This window comes from Lissotriton vulgaris, chromosome 5 (assembly GCF_964263255.1).
Source record: "Lissotriton vulgaris chromosome 5, aLisVul1.2, whole genome shotgun sequence".
NCBI classification, from domain to species: Eukaryota; Metazoa; Chordata; class Amphibia; order Caudata; family Salamandridae; genus Lissotriton; species Lissotriton vulgaris.
Window position 1 is genome coordinate 53,133,137 of NC_141693.1, and position 16,344 is coordinate 53,149,480.

The following is a 16,344-nucleotide window of genomic DNA, read 5'->3' on the forward strand; positions in this document are numbered from 1 at the left end:
TTATTCAGGAGCAAGCTGGGCACACCTTAATTTTATTGTCACACCTACGAATATGTATGTATGTATGTATGTATGTACATGGTATTTCTATATTGCAAACATAGCTGTAGGACAGTAGGATCTGCTTCTTATGATTACCCCCACTTTTTGCTGAGGATTCACTGTTTTTCCACTTTAGTCTGGCTGTGGCCCTGCTATCCAGGACTCCAGCCTAGCTGCTTCCTCTCTAAATTGATTCCATGTACTATAGATACAATCCAGTTTGGTTACTGTGGTACTCGTATGAGTCCCTAGTATATGGTACCTTAGGTACCAAGGGCATGGGTACCCCAGAGGCTTACCATAGGCGCAGCATGTATTATGCAACCCCTGGGAAGCCTTCCAAAATAACACCATGGGACTGCTACAGCAGCCTGGAAGGTAGTGCATACACCCCTTACTTAGATTTAGGTTACCTATATCCACCTTCTATCACGACACATATAAACCTATCAGTCACCCCTATGGCAGGCCTTATCAACCCTGAATGCAGGGTGCTGGGTTTTGTGTGAGAGCGTGCCCATGCATGAGCAGGACCCATCTGCAGCCTTCGGAATCTATTCTCTGGGGCTGTTCTGTGATGCAGCCAGACCATATACTCTTAAGTGCATTATAACCTTGCAGAATGCTAATTTTGGAATGGCTGCACAGAAACATGTCGTGTTTGGTGTCAAACACTTTCGAAAGATACCCCCCGCCCGCCAGTCCTGGTGGCGGGGGTATGATCCCACCCTTCTAGAGGGTACGCACCGGTATACCAGGTACCAGTTTTAAAGAGCAAAACACACAAGATGATGGACGGAATGTTGCACAATGGCAAAACATTCACCCCCAGTCACAGATCTGGGTTTAATCCATCGTTATTTTGCTCACCAAGCCACCCCAGTTCAGACATGGCCATATGCGAATCAGTCTTGACCCTGTGCCTCATGGGAACAGTTCAGCCCGAACTGCCAAGCCATGTCTTCCCTGGACCAGAGTCAAACATCTTAGGACCGGTTTCTGGCTATCAGCCGTCTTCAGCCAGGATAGCTTGACTCCAGTGGCTTAGTGAGCACGGGACCCACGTCTGGGCATACCCTTCCCACATAGGGTGAACAGCAAAACACACAAGATGATGGACGGAATGTTGCACATTGGCAAAACATTCACCCCCAGTCACAGATCTGGGTTTAATCCATCGTTATTTAGCTCACCAAGCCACCCCAGTTCAGACATGGCCATATGCAAATCAGTCTTGACCCTGTGCCTCATGGGAACAGTTCAGCCCGAACTGCCAAGCCATGTCTTTCCTGGACCAGAATCAAGCATCCAAGGACCGGTTTCTGGCTATCAGCCGTCATCAGACAGCCGTCATCAGACTGATCACCCTAATGGTACCACCAGCACCGTTACACTTTGGCCGACTTTAGTCTACCCACCTGCATTTTAGTTTCGGCCACTTTTTCGTGTCTATGACTTTAAGCAACTTGCCAAGTGACTCTTTTTACTTATATGTTTTGTCTATGTCTTACTTGTTGTCTGTGTAGGTATGCATGAGAAGGGAATACCCCTCTCACACCTAGAAAAACTCCTTAGCGAGTGTAACACATAGTCTGCATTACACAAATCACCCTTTTTAACTTGCACCAGCACTATTTTAAAAGGTCCTGAGGAAAGCCAGATTAATCCTAAGGCACTGGCTGAAACATGTCGACCGATAATGGATAAAGGAGGTCGTAACTCGCCACCTAACATTCACTTGCCTTATTTTTAACCGCTGACGGTGGCCCAGTCATTAAACTTTTATTTACCCTCGGGTACTGGGACCCCCGCCAAGCCGTCTTAATTGTCACGTCACCAAACCCCAACACTGCACTCTCAGTAATATACCAGCTCCGCTGTAATCAGGCGTTGTATCACACCCGAGACACATTAGGTGTTACTGGGTGGGCCCGATGATGAAGCATGCCATGGGTGAGGGCTTGATGAACACACCAACAAGGTGCCAACTGACAAAACTAGTCAGAGTCCAAACCATAAAGTCATACGTAGCCATGCTCTCCACAGGTACCACTAGGATAGCTTTCAAATAAAGTTGTCTTTAACCTATCACCTCTAAGGGGTTTTTTGGACTGGTGCAAGGTGCCCACTATAACTAGTGGACAGCATATGCCAGGCCAACTACTCACAATAGCTAAAAGGCAGTGCAGGCTCATCCTTAGCACCCTTCAGTCCGCCACCAGAAGGAACTCTGAGTGTTACTTCTGCCCCCTCCCCCCCCCAACCTATTGGTTGTCTGACCTGCCCATCCACCACTTTCTTAGCACCTCTGTCACCTTCTCTAAGTAAAGTGTATTTGCCAGCAAAGATGAATGTACACTATCGTGTGTAAATTACTGTGGGTTTTCATAAACAATGGCTACATGCCTCACTTCTGATACCCCCTGGACCTTACAAAGTCCCAACACCTCTCTGTTCTTCTCCTGCCATACCTTATAGATGGGCCGTAGGTAGCCCATAGGGCAGGGTGCTGTGTAAGTAAAAGGTAGAGCATGTCCTGGTGGCTGGAAACACCCAAATTCATTTTCCACTACTGTGAGGCCTACTCCTCTCATAGGTTAAAATTGGGATTTCCTTATTACACTTTTAAACTGTAATTCCTGATTGAGAAGGAGTGGTCATATCATGTTTGATATTTTTGGAGAGGTAATTCTAAATTCTCTTTACTGGTAAAGTCAGATTTAACATTCCTGTTTTAGAAATACCACCTTTAGAAAGTGGACATTTCTCCGCCATTACTGCTCTGTATGCCTTCTCCCTGTCTCTAATACATGTGGGTGGGTGACAACTTCACTATAAACAGCCATACACAAAGGTAGGATAGGTGTGTCTCAGAGCCCATCTTCATCCTCATGGCTCATCATGGGCAGGAGCTGACAATTTCACTAGAATGGGCAGTGTCCTGTAGCCAAACAAAGGGCTGATTACCCACTACAGATAATCTGAAGCCAGGGCTGAGAAGAAAGACCTTCTATTGCCTTCAAAGACCCTTCTTTGAAGTCGCCTCCTCTTCAAAGACAGAACTGGGTATAAGCATTGGGTCTCTGACCTCTCCAGGTAGTACACTCCTGGAACTGAAACCACTGGACAAATAGAAGGACTGTTGTCCTGAGGATTTTTGCTTGCTAGACTGCATCTCTGGAAAATTGCTACCTTGCTGTACTCTTTCCTGCCTGCCTGCTCTCTCTAACTGTCCCAGAGTGTCTCCAAGGGATAGCTGACTAGCCTCCTGTTCTTCAAAGAATCAGGGACATCAAAGTCGTTAACCCTGCTTCTGTGCCTGGTTCATTGGAAGTGACTCTAGGTACTTGCTCCAGCAAAATCGACGCATACTCTGCTGCGACGAGCAGCGTCGCTGGAACCGTCACATCGCCACAACCACTATAGGACGATTGACATATCGCTCTCACAAGCATGGAGAAATTTGGCGCATGGGTTCCAGAAGCATCACTTAGACCACTGCATCGCTGCCTTCATTGAAAGACAATCGAAACATCCCTTCGACATTCACAGAGAAACCCAGCCCATCGGCTACTGAATGGACTAACTGTGGAACCGAAGCTTGTTTTCGGAAAGGCCAATTACCATCAACGCTTGGAACAAAACAAGCCAGCTCTTCAACTGCGGGAGTGGGATTGACGTACCCTGCATCTCGTGCTTGCAACAAGGACTAAAGTGCTTCTGCACAGCGGGCCCTGTGTGGGTCCTGTAGCTGGCCTGCGCTCCTTTGTGGGCAGCCGGAACTCTTGACTTTGTCCCAGTCCCGCAAAACCACGTAACCCCTTAAAGCGTTGTTTGCTTCTAAGTGCTAGAGCTAGAACCACATTTAATCTTCTAAAATTCATATCTGAACTTCTTATTGGATTTTTGTCATTTTGGTTTTGTTTAAAATATAAAATCATATTCTATTTTTCTGTACCTGCGTGGATCCATTTTGTAGTATTTTTATTGTGTTACTGTGTGTTGTGTTGCACAAATACGTTACACATGGCCTCTTTAGATACGCCTGAGTGATCTGTGCCCAGCTACCAGAGAGTGGGCTCAAGTTATCTTTCAGTGTGTATCTGACTATCCCTGACTAGGATTGTGGTTCCTGCTCGGACACGGTGCATACTCTGACAACAAGAAACCCAATTTCTGACATTGGTGATCGGTTGAGAGGTTAGGACTTGTGTTTGTGCAAAACCATGTAGTATTTTGGTGTTAACTACTACTTTACACTGAAGACCAATCCAAACTCTTTTTCATACCTCCTTTACTGGCTTTTTGATTTTTTGCTAAACCATTTGTCTGTGGAGAAGCAGCATCTGTACCTGCATTGATGGGTTGTGAGCTGGCCAAGCTGGAGACGCACACCGTGGCCAGCTCAAGGATTACTGTACGGGGTCGACCTGTCTACTAAAGGCTTCACCAGGAGGGTGGAGCTGCAGAAGATGCTGAGGGCCTGGGCAGGGGCCGTAATTCAAGGGCCGGGACCCCAGAAGAGAAGGAGCAAGCGATTGAGGACACCTAGGAGCTGATCGTAGATGCTGAGCTGGATCTGGGACTGTCGGTGGTTGGGGCCAACGACGTGCTGGAAGCAGAGGTGGTAACTAGAGCAGGGAGTAGCGTCTAATCAAAGAACCTATCCCCAGAGAAGCTGGCAGATAGGGGGGAGGAGAGAAAGCTCAAGCTGGAGCTTACCAAGTTAGAGCAGGAACAAAAGCTTGCCAAACTGAAATTGGATAAGGAACAAGCTAGAGAGGAAATGAGGTTGGCTCTTGTGGAAAGGAAGATGTCCCAGGAGCGGAGCCCCCGTGAAGGAAATGACCCGAATAGGGTCACCCGGGTTGCATCGTGACCACCTCTTTGCCTTTCCAATAAGGAAGAGTTGGTCAGACAGAATACAAACCAAAGCATTTATTAATCATACGCTGCAGAAGAGCCCTGTCTGACCAGTATCCTGAGAGGACTTTCGAGGGACTGACCCCCTTCTACACGGTAACACAAATTATACATTTCCAACACCCCCAAAGTACCACCCAAACTGGAATTTTCCAGCTCAGGCCATGGTGAACAAAGAAGACATCAAAGGATGAACCATGGTACAGGACTGGGTACATGCTATCTCAACCCAAAGGCCACTCTGCCGGTGCCTACCATTCTAAGATGTGGGAAATGAGTCTATCTAACAGACAAGGTTATGCAACAATAGATAGTACATTTATTACTGCAGCGAAGCTTCAACCTTGAGAGGTACAAGCTTAAGGCACAGTGGCAGCTTTTCCGCTGAGGCAGGCATCATGAGACAGAAGCGCGATCTCGGTTACAGAACAAGATGGCGTATATAAAAATGGCGCCATGAATGCTAATTTAACACGGAGCAGAGTTTGTTCATAGCAAAAGGGGCATTTCAATTCTATGCATTACGGAAATAACATTTCAAATCTAACATCTGAGAGCTGGACGCAACAGCACCACAGGTGGAGTCCAGCAGTAATGGTGGCAGCGTACCTGCAGTGTCCAGAATCCACATAGCCAAAGACTTGGTGCCCATTTATACGCTGGAGGATGACATAGACAAATCAAATGGTTTGCAGCCTATGAAGTGGCTCTAAGAGTGCACAAGGTGCCAAAGGAGTTGTGGTGGGGGTAGTTTGTGGAGGCACATGCCCACAGTGAGGAGGAACACTAGAGGTGGGCTACCAGACACACTACACTGAAGGCCATCCTAGTCAACAAGTTTGGACTGACACCTGAGAAATACTGTCCGAGATTGCGGGCCAGACTAGGAGGCAAAAAGCCAGGTTTTCAGGCCCTTCCTAAAAGCCAGCAGATTTGAGGTGCTGCGTAACGTCAGGGGCTGAATGTTCCAAAGCTGAGGGGCCCGGAGCATAAATGAGCGACCTCCAATACGGGCCCTCCTCACACGTGGAACAATGGCAAGGAACTTCGACTCTGACCTCAAAGATCAGGTAGGACGATAGGAAACTAGCCTCTTCTGAAGGTATTTTGCCCCCGTGGCGTAGAAGGCCTTGTGAGCAAGGGTTAGAGCTTTAAAAACTATCCGATGTCGGATAGGCAGCCAATGGAGCGACTGCAAAAGGCCAGAGGCTTTGACTCTCCTATGCAGGCCAAAAATGGCACGTGCTGCAGCGTTCTGGACCACCTGCATCCGTTGCAGGAGATATTCGGGCAGGCCAAGATATAGGACGTTGGAATAGTCCAGTCTTGACCCGATCAGGGCCTGTACCGTAATCCTCCTGTGGTCCTCGGAGAGCAACGGAAAAAACTTCCGAAGCATGCGAAGAAGCCCAAAGCAGGTGCCAGTGAGGGTAAGGATCTGAGATCTTAGAGTCAGACCGTTGTCAATTTTAACCCCCAGATTCTTAGCTGACTGAGACGACCGCCCAGGAGGAGACATGTCGGCAGGCCACCATACCTGCCAGTCCGGGTCGGATTGACAACCGAAGAAGAGCACCTCCGATTTATCGGAGTTGCACTTGAGGCTGTTCAGTTGGAGCCATTTGAACACAGCCCCAAGGCACTCACGGACACTCTCTCCATCAAAATCCTCTCCTTTCCGGCAGGTAAAGAGCAGCTGGGTATCATCTGCGTAGGATACGATCTGGGCCCCGAAGGACTCGGCCAGAGCCGCCAGAGGGGTCATAAAGATATTAAAGAGAGTCGGGCTCAGTACAGAGCCCTGTGGAACTCCGACTCCCAATGGCGGCATCTCGGCAGAGCTAGAGGAGGCCCAGACAGTCTGTCGGCGGTCAGTCAAAAAAGATGTAAACCAGCTGAGCACCATCCCCCTCAGACCGATCTCATGAAGTCTGACGAGCAGATCCTCGAGGGGGACGGTGTCGAAGGCCGCCGACAAGTGAAGCATGATCAGCATGGCTCTACCACCCAAGTCTAGCGTCTCATTGATGGCCTCCGACACCTCCAGCAGCGCCGTCTCCGTGCTAAGATTGGGACGAAAGCCCGATTGGGTGGAATGGAGCAGGTCGTGTGATTCCAGGAATTTGGAAAGCACGTTATGCACGTGCTTCTCCACGGTCTTGGCCAAAGCGGGGAGAAGAGAGATAGGCCTGTAATTGGCCAAAACCTTGGGGGCCAAGCCGGGCTTCTTAATAAGGGGGATAACCATCGCTTGCTTCCAGGCTAAAGGGACCACACCCTGGCTCAGAGAGAGATTCAAAAGGGGATTGACCAGCGGATTTACGACTGCCGCCATCTTCGCCAAAAATTTGGCCGGGCATGGATCGAGCGGCGATCCAGATTTAAGGTTGGCCAAAAGAGTCAGGGACGAAGCCATTGAAATAGGCGGGAAGTCAGATAAGACTGGCCCTAAAGGAACCGATGGAATTAGACCAGCATTAGAACAAGGGGAGGCACCAGCCGAACCACGGCGGAAAGGAGTTTTGTATCAGCTTGATCTTTCTCGTAAAGAAGCATGCAAGATCCGATGCCCACGACTCTCTGGGAGCAGTCGCATTCGACCGTGGGGCAGTAAATTCCCTAACGATCGAGAATATCTCTTTGCAAGAGTTAGAAGCATCCTCAATCCTCCTAGCAAAGTAGCTCTTTTTCTCAAGGAAAATATCTCGGTGGTATGCTTTAACCACGGTTCTGAATTCGAGTCTAGCGGCTGGACTATACTGCGCTCGCCAGGCCCTTTCTGCCACCTTGCACTGCCTGCGAGAAGCAAGCAGCGCACCAGTGAACCAAGGAGCAGAAACCCGTTTGGGCAGTCAATGGGGGGTCCTCAAAGGGGCCAGGTCATTCAACCGGTCCACAAACCAGGCCTGTAAGGACTCCAGGTCCCTCTCCAAAACCCCTGTAAGAGGGCAGGGATGTTCACAGAGTGCCTGTGACAACATTTCAGGAGTCACCCGGTGAAATGCCCTAGACGCGGATCCTAGCTGCCTGGGGGCACTACTCGGGGGTTTCTTCCTGGCTGGTATATAAAAGTAAACCAGACGATGGTCAGTCCATAGAACCGGCAGAAGTGCCGTCACCTCTAAAGGAGAGGAAGAAAAGATCTGGTCTAAAGTATGGCCTTTGTCATGCGTTGGTCCAAAGAGGAAGGGGACTAAGCCCAGAGGAGCCGTGATATCAGATAGTTTAATCACGTCAGGGTCCAAAGCATCATCCATATGAAACTGTGGGTTCGTCTGTGAGGGAAAGAATTAGCTGGGCGCCGTCGGCATTGGAGACGATGTTGAGTCCGTGGCTTCTGACGATGGCTGAAAGTGGGGCCATGTAGATTGAAGGTGCCATGAAGAAGGTGGGGCTCAGGGAAGATCCATGAGGCATTCTGCAACTAGTAAAGTAAGTTAGTAAAGTAATCTTTATTGTATGTGGTTAAAACCATTTACAAAATATATTTTAAATAAAACTCAGTTCAAGAAAATCATTCAAAATGCTACAATTTTGTAAAAGAGATTAATGGGTGCATACTAAAAAAGATTTAAAATTTGTGGGGCCGCAGCCGTCTTATTTTAGCTCTTTTTAGGTTGTGTGGTCCTTCATTCTAGGCCAGCCGAAAGAGCCCCATCCGTGAAAACTTTTTGCAATTTTGTTTTTAGTCAGGGTTAGAAATTTCCCAGCTTACAGTTCAGCTGGGGATCGACTGGTTTAAAGCGCCCTGTCACTGCTGGTCTCCGCATGCGGATCCTGTGGATGATGTTGTGTTGTCCCCGGAACCCGCCCTCTCCACCACACACCCGCCTCCCAGCTGTTCCTCCCTCCCACTGAGTGCCAAGGCTCTCCCCGCCGATCGAAGCGCTGTGACCGTCCCTCCCCTTCCACTATCCATATATGACAGATGCATTCGCGCGCAGCGTTCACGCGCAGGGATCGCGCCCCATGCGCTCCGAAGGTGCGCCAAAGGTAAGCCCGTCTACGCCCGTCCGCGCCAGGACCGTGCCCAGCGCCAGACCCCCTGGTCCCCGCAAACCGCACTCCTCCCGCAGAACGTATGACGCCGCCACCCTCTTAGCCCTTAACCACAATGCTGCGAAGCTGCCCCAGGACACACCCATGGACCCTTCGCCTGCCACTCCTGCAGGTTCGCCTGCATCAAGACCCACTCCAAATCCACAACCTCCAAACACAGCTCCGACTCTAACCACCTGAAGTGCATCCTGCTGAACACCCGCTCGGTTCACAGACACGCCACTGAACTCTGGGACCTACTCGACACTGGGTCACCGGGCATCGCCTTCCTTACAGAAACCTGGATGAACGCATCATCAGCACCCGACATCGCCATAGCCATCCCGGACGCTTACAAGATCATCCGAAAAGACCGCACCAACCAAACAGGAGGAGGCATCGCCATCGTCCATAATAACACCATCAGAATCACGACCAGCACCGACGATAACCTTGCAACCGCCGAACACCTCCACTTCCAGATCCACACCGACCCCAGGACCACACTCAGAGGCACCCTCATCTTCAGACCACCAGGAACCCGTAAACAATTCAGCGAAGACATCACTGATTTCATCAGTCCACATGCCCTCCCCTCCGAGAACTACATTCTACTGGGTGACCTCAACTTCCACCTGGAAAAGAAAAACTACTGCAACACCACCACCCTTCTGGACAACCTGGCCAATCTCGGACTCAAACAACTGGTTGACACCCCCACCCATGTAGCCGGACATACGCTTGACTCTATCTTCACCTCCTGCAAACACATCTCCTTCGATCACACCACAGCTCTCCATTGGACGGACCACAGCTGTGTTCACTTCAGCTTCAAAACTACCACGATCCACAACCCCCCACAACCTATTCCTCGAAGAAACTGGAACAAAATCACCACCGACCAACTCCTCACATCGCTCAACCAAAACCCCCCCACCCTCTCATCGGACCCAAACGAAGCTGCCACCAAACTCAAACAATGGATCACTCACAGCATTGACGAATTAGCACCCTTGAAAAACCACCAAACCAAACAGGGTAGCAAAAAGGCCCCCTGGTTCAACGATGACCTTAAGAAATCCAAGAAACTATGCCGTACTCTCGAGAAAACATGGAGAAAAAACCCAACCACTGACAACCTGACCACCTTCAAAACAGCCACCCGCAAACACCACCAATTGATCCGATCCACCAAGAAATCAGCATTTAAGGATCGACTCGACAACAACGCCCATAACAGCAAGGAACTTTTCAACATCGTCAAAGAGTTTACCAACCCCACCGCAGCCTCAAACGACATTACTCCCTCCCAAGACCTCTGCGATTCATTATTCTCTTTCTTCTACAACAAAATCGCCGACATACATAACAGCTTTAAGAACATTTCCAAAGAACAGTCCACTCCACCCACCTCCGAACCTAAACCACTCTCTAGCAACCTTAGCGCCTCGAACCCAATCACCACTGAAGACACCATCCACCTAATGAACTCCATCCATTCAGGTTCGCCAACCGACCCCTGTCCCCACCACATCTTCAACAAAGCAGACTCCATCATCGCACCCCATCTCCGTGATGTCATCAACTGCTCCTTCAACTCCGCTACCTTCCCAGAAAGCTGGAAACACGCCGAACTCAGCGCTCTCCTGAAGAAACCCACAGCAGACCCCTCTGAACTTAAGAACTACCGCCCCATCTCACTCCTCCCATTCCCTGCCAAAGTCATTGAGAAAGCCGTCAATAGCCAGCTCGCCGCCTTCCTTGAATCCAACATCTCCCTCGACTCCTCACAGTCCGGCTTTCGAGCTAAACACAGCACCGAAACCGCCCTCATTGCAGCGACAGACGACATCCGATCGCTACAGGACAACGGAGAAACAGTTGCCCTCATCCTACTCCACCTCTCCGCCGCCTTCGACACAGTCTGTCGTAGCACCCTCATACAACGCCTCTGCAACGTCGGAATACAAGGAAAAGCCTTGGACTGGATCATCTCATTCCTCGCCGGGAGAACTCAGAGAGTCCGACTCCCCCATTCAAATCAGAGGCCACCGAAGTCATCTGCGGAGTACCACAAGGATCATCACTCAGTCCCACCCTCTTCAACGTTTACATGAACCCCCTTGCATCCATCGCGCGACAACACAACCTCAACATCATCTCCTACGCTGACGACACCCAGCTGATCCTCTCCCTCACCAAAGACCCAAACACCGCCAAAACCAATCTTCATGAAGGCATGAAAGAAGTTGCCGAATGGATGAAAAATAGCCGCCTAAAACTTAACTCAGACAAAACGGAAGTCCTCATCCTAGGGTCATCCCCCTCTGCCTGGGACGACTCATGGTGGCCATCGGCCCTGGGCACAGCACCCATACCCACAGACCACGCACGTAACCTAGGCTTCACCCTAAACTCCTCCCTCTCGATGACCAGACAAGTCAATGCCGTCTCATCCTCTTGCTTCAACGTACTCCGTATGCTCAAAAAAATCTTCTGTTGGATCCCCACAGAAACAAGAAAGACTGTCACCCACGCACTGGCCACTAGCCGACTGGACTATGGTAACACCCTCTACGCCGGAACCACAGCCAAATTACAGAAAAAACTCCAACGCATCCAAAATGCATCAGCCAGACTCATATTGGACATCCCTCGCCAAGCTCACATCACCGGCCACCTGAAAGACCTCCACTGGCTTCCCATCAAGAAGAGAATAACGTTCCGTCTCCTCACTCACGCACACAAGGCCCTATACTAACTAGGACCCGATTGCCTCAACACACGACTGTCCTTCTACACACCCACCCGCCAACTAAGATCCTCCAATCAAGCCATCGCCGCAGTTCCGCGCATCCACAGATCCACCATGGGAGGAAGATCTTTCTCCCACCTGGCGGCCAAGACCTGGAATTCTCTCTCCACTCATCTCCGCCTCACACAGAACCACATTGCCTTCAGAAAGGAACTTAAAACCTGGCTATTCGATAAATAATGCACCCCATCCCACAAGCGCCTTGAGACCCTCTGGGTGAGTAGTGCGCTATACAAATTCCTGAACTTGAACTTGAACTATGGTTTGAGCAACCAAGCCCTTTCTCCCTTCAAGTGAGTGCAGGTGCAGATCAAGTGTGCCTTGTCCTCTGTTCCTTTTCTGCACAGGCGGCAGCTCATTGAGGTTTACCCCCTTACCTATGGTGGGAGATGCGGGATAGCAGGAACTTTTCACAGCCGATGTTTAAGGAATTTTCCTTTTGTACACCTCAAATATCCCAGTCTGAAGTATATTTGCGGGCTCAGTGTTCCGTAGCCATTGATAGTCATCCATGCGTGGCTCCTTTTTGCAAAGGCTGCTTTAACTTCTATTAGAGACAGGCTCCTAATGGTCCTTTGCACTATTTTTTAGGTCTCGCCTGGCGGTAGCAGCGCGCATGCGTTGCTCTTGCCATGTGTGTGCCTTTTAGAATCAATACAATTCTAGAATTCTACTTGAAGCCCTGCCCCTCTTTCCATTGGCTCGCGTCATCATTTATGTTAAACGATGGCGCATGATTGGAAAGCGGGCTTTAGGCTTACCTCCGTGTCCACTTTTTGGCCGGCCCATGTGGACAGCCCAACGCCATCTTTATTCCCGTGACGTTTTTTCGTGACATTTTTTATTACTTTAACAAGCGCAGCTCCCACTAGGGACACCGCACTCACTTTATTTATTATTATTTCCGCGGCGTCCACTTCAGGGACACCGCGCTCTGTTTTTATTTTTTTCACTGAGCCCAGGGGGCCTGTAACGGAGCAAACTTCAGAGCTGTGAGCTCAGGATGAACACGTCACCCTCAAGGTAAGCCAGCCTTTTACTTACTTAATGCCGTAACACTTTGCACAACTGTGGTTTGCAGCTGAAGCCACCGTCTTCATGCGTGGCCCACCCACTGCAATACACACTCTCAGCTGTTGTACCTCTGGCACAAGTGTGCCGGCTCACAGTCCCCATCCATAAAGCAATGTTAGAGAACAAATAGCTGGCTGCTTCCCTGCTCTCCAAGCGGGACTGGCATGCTGCACGGAGGCAGGAGAGACCTCGTTCTGTACTTGGTACAACCAGAGCTCACAACATGGACTAACGGCATAAACCGAGGAAACAGACACTACTCTCAACATCAGAGGAGCTTTTTAATCGCCAGTGGTACAAGGCTCTGGTGATTTTTCTTTCTGGTAGGGGTTGGTGTGATAGACAAGCCATAGTAGGAGAAGACAAGGTTCTCTGGGTGTTAAGGTAACAACAATAAACACAACAACAAAAATCACACAGGGTCAAAAGTCACACATTCCAGCTCAGGCTCACTTAATGCAAATCTGTGTTCAACAGCAAGCGTTCATGCAGCATTTTCAAAGGGTAAGCATGAGCTGTGCTGCTGGCTAATTCACAGAGTTAACAATGATTCTTTAAAGCATATTTAACGACCATTACAAATGTAGATTCATAAATTATTTAAAACTCTGGCGAGATGAATATTCTTAGCGCTACCTTCCTAGATAAATGTCGCCGTACAGTGAGAGTGCCCACATTCCTTTTTTGCTTGCCCCCGTCCCTCCCATGCTACTTGGCCACTCTCCACTCAATTGCTTTCCTCTTTCCACTACCACCCTCTTCCAGCTGTCCATGGACCTGCTTTCACCTGAAGCATTTTTCTTGCTAATGCATTTATCTGCTCCTACTTTCCTTTTGTGAGCTGCATGCAGGTATCCTAAAACTGCTGCATATTTTTCTTTCATTTGTAAGGCTCTTCTCTATTGCCTTTGTCATTTTTGAAAACAAGTTGTACTAGGGCGCGGATAGCTTTAACCGCATTACAGAGCTTTTTTTTTTACTTTCCGCCATGCTGCTGTTGAATAACATACAATCCATTGCCAAAACCAATAGATTGGGCAGAGGCAAAACCATTTTGCTTTGCCAATGCTTGTTTAAAATATCTTTTAGACGTTTTGCACTGCAACTGTTGTACAATATGGGTGAAAGTTATAAAAATAAATAAATAAAAACCGGGCTATGACACGGCCTGCGTTGATCATCATAGCTATTTTCTTTACTTTCAGCCACATCATACAGTGGTTGCACTGCTACGCAACATGGCTAAAAAACATAGACAAACCAAAAAGATCTCGTATAGCCAAGACCTATTGGCTTTGCCAATGCATGTTTCTTATGTTTTGACTTTGACTGTCTTGTAACATTCCCTCCTTTCTGGACTTTAGGCCTATTGTGACATTTCTTGGAGAATGGTTTAAGAATGAATCGGTCTAGCTATTATCTACTTTTGCTTTTAGATATGTTGTATATTTGAGTCTCTCAATTGTGGCTCATTTGAACTGTAGCGGTACAAAAGGGGGTGGTGATGGACGGTGCATCTGAACCAATCAAACACTCTCGCCCAGTCAACAGATCTGGGTTTAATCCATCACCGTTCTTTAGCCCACTCTGCCACCCCAGTTCAGACATGGCTATATGCAAATCAGTCTGACCCTGTGCCTCATGGGAACAGTCCAGCCCGAACTGCAAAGCCAAGCCTTCCCTGGACCAGATTCAAGCTTCCTAGGACCCGTTTCTGGCATTACAGCCGTCTTCAGCCAGGCTTGCTTGAATCCAGTGGCAAAGTGAGCAAGGGACTCAAGTCTGAGCATACCCTGCCACACTTATGGCAGCCAAAAGCAGTACAAAAGGGGCTGGTGATGGACGGAGCATCTGAATCAATCAAACACTCACAGCCAGTCAAAAGATCTGGGTTTGATCCATCACCGTTCTTTAGCCCACTCTGCCACCCCATTTCATACATGGCCATATGCAAATCAGTCTGACCCTGTGCCTCATGGGAACAGTCCAGCCCGAACGGCCAAGCCATGCCTTCCCTGGACCGAAATCAAGCTTCCTAGGACCGGTTTCTGGCATTCCAGCCGTCTTCAGCCAGGCTTGCTTGAATCCAGTGGCAAAGTGAGCAAGGGACTCACGTCTGAGCATACCATGCCAACTTGATGGCGAACAAAGCGGTACAAAAGGGGGTGGTGATGGACAGAGCATCTGAACCAATCAAACACTCACACCCAGTTAACAGATCTGGGTTTAATCCATCACCACCCCCTTTTGTACCGCTTCATTTGAACTGTGCCATTCTTTCCTCAGAACTATGTCTTTAATAAAAGAATAAAAAAAGGATCTTAGCCTAAATCTGTCTCGCCCATTCCCTTTATCAGAACATCAAACGTGGCCCATTATTTACTGTACAAAGAGGCAAATAGCAATTTAAAATGGCCTTTTTTGGTTATGGGGCAGGCAGTACTCAGGCCTACAACGACTGAATATTGGGCCCAGCATGTACAACTTCTGGTGAAAAGAGAGTATTATTCAATTGAACTAGAACAGCAAAGGGGTGTCCAAAGTTGGCCCACGCTGGTAATGCCCAGAGCGCATTTTAGGACTACTATTCAACAGGTAATGTTCCTCATTTAGAGAAGTTGTGTGACTTTTCTGAATAATTGGCCTGGATCCTGTCTTCCAAGATCAGCAGTGGCGTCTGTAATTCAGAGATTCATATGTGCTGTACTACAAATGAGAGATGGCAAATGTTTGTCCTCAGATGAGCCAGTTGGAAAGTGTCAGTGTGTGGGCTAATTGTTTTTTTGTTTATTTAATCAGGTCACAGCCCAGTTTAATACTTTCTTGGCGGTAGTTGGGTGTAACAGTGAGCGAAATTGCAAATTTCAAGACCTCGCAAGTTTCCTAGCTTTGCAAAACGTGAAGCTGGCAAACGTTAAAGAACAAGCATTAAAAATGCAATAGGTGAGGAGCCTGGCCAGCGACCATGATGGCCGCCTGACTCCTCGGCTCCGCTTACCTCGGAACTGCTCTCCCGGTTTCCGCGTTATCCTGCACGTACTTTTTGGAATGCTCGGCGCTGGCGGAACCGGGAGGGCAGCCTGATCCTGCCGCTGTGTCCTGAAGTCGGCTCCCGGCAGTACAAGTGCTGCAACGCCCTCACCTCCTCCGGACTCGGCGAGGCAGGCTCGGGGTCTTTGTTCTTGATGTGCGCCTGGCCCGAGTGCAACGACGATCGCCGGGGGCTGCTGGATGGGGCTGGCTGCCGTGTCTCGCAGCAGCTTCGGGATTCTGGAGCCCTGCTTGCCGCTTTTTCCCGACCTGAGCGCAGAAGCTTCTGAAGCAACATTGTAGCACTCCCTGGGACCTGCATTGATTCCGCTGCTACTTTGTTTCGCTACAGGGCTGGGACGAGCGCCATCTTGCCGCCTGCCTTCCTTCCCTGAAGGTAAACACCCGGGACTGGGTTTGTT

The 16,344-nt window shown here is 49.1% G+C and overlaps 1 protein-coding gene across 1 annotated transcript in view; it reads left to right on the forward strand.

The window, feature by feature from the left end:
* LOC147710128 (E3 ubiquitin-protein ligase TRIM39-like) overlaps positions 1–16,344 on the forward strand; it is a 130,141-nt gene that overhangs the window by 84,545 nt on the left and 29,252 nt on the right. The gene's annotated exons all lie outside the window — the stretch shown is intronic.